This window comes from Rhea pennata, chromosome 3 (genome assembly GCF_028389875.1).
Source record: "Rhea pennata isolate bPtePen1 chromosome 3, bPtePen1.pri, whole genome shotgun sequence".
Taxonomy (NCBI): domain Eukaryota; kingdom Metazoa; phylum Chordata; class Aves; order Rheiformes; family Rheidae; genus Rhea; species Rhea pennata.
Genome location: NC_084665.1, coordinates 119,741,144 through 119,742,071, shown reverse-complemented (window position 1 = coordinate 119,742,071; position 928 = coordinate 119,741,144). Strand labels below are relative to the sequence as shown.

Genomic DNA, 928 nt, shown 5'->3' with positions numbered 1-928 from the left:
AGCAAAAAAAAATGTCCTCAGACCATCTAACCCAGCATTCTGACTCAGATAGTGGCAAAAGTACCCAGTACAACAGAGACATGGAGCTACTGGAGAGAGTCCAGCGCAGGGCTACAAAGTTGATCAGAGGGCTGGAGCACCTGCCCTATGAGGAATGGCTGCGAGAGCTGGGCCTCTTCAGCCTGGGGAAGAGAAGACTGAGGGGGGGATCTGATCAATGTGTACAAGTACCTGAAGGGGAGGTGTCCAGTGGATGGGGCTGAACTCTTTACCTCGACCTCGTGGCGCAAGGGGAGCGCGTCTGACTCCAGATCAGAAGGTTGTGTGTTCAAATCACACCGGGGTCAGGATTAGTTCAACACCAGGTGACTTTTGTATTGACTCTGTTTTATAGCGCCTTGATCTTGGCAATAGGAGGAGTTTCCTGATGATGGGAAAGAGATCACTGCATCTGACCCATCTTCAGTAAGGGCAAGAAGAATGATCTATGGTGTTATAGCCATGTGAGCCTCACTGCAGTTCTCAGATGAAGATGATGGAACAAATAGATACTTCCGAAAGTGATGTCCAAATGCATGAAGGACATGAAGATGACTGGAAACAATGAATATATGTTTATTGGGAGTTTCCATAGTGTAGTGGTTATCACATTCGCCTAACACGCGAAACGTCCCTGGTTCGAAACCAGGTGGAAACATTGCAGCCTGGATGTGAGGAAGAAAGTCTGGAGAAGGGAAGACTTTCCTTTGGTTGAGGAGGATAGGATTAGAGACCTTCTGGGCAGGCCAGACAACCAGAAATCCATGGACCCTGATGGGATGCACCCACGGGTACTGAGGGAGCTGGCAAATGTTGTTGCCAGGCTGCTCTCCATCATCTTTGAAAAGTCATGGAGAACTGGAGAGGTGCCTGAGGACTGGAAGAAAGC

The 928-nt window shown here is 48.9% G+C and overlaps 2 non-coding genes across 2 annotated transcripts; both read left to right on the top strand.

The window, feature by feature from the left end:
• The first annotated feature begins 275 nt into the window (after positions 1-275).
• TRNAW-CCA (transfer RNA tryptophan (anticodon CCA)) lies at positions 276-347 on the top strand. The gene has a single exon. It is a non-coding gene; the product is annotated as a tRNA-Trp (tRNA).
• A 277-nt stretch (positions 348-624) lies between these two features.
• On the top strand, positions 625-697 carry TRNAV-AAC (transfer RNA valine (anticodon AAC)). Its single transcript has one exon. It is a non-coding gene; the product is annotated as a tRNA-Val (tRNA).
• Positions 698-928: the final 231 nt, after the last annotated feature.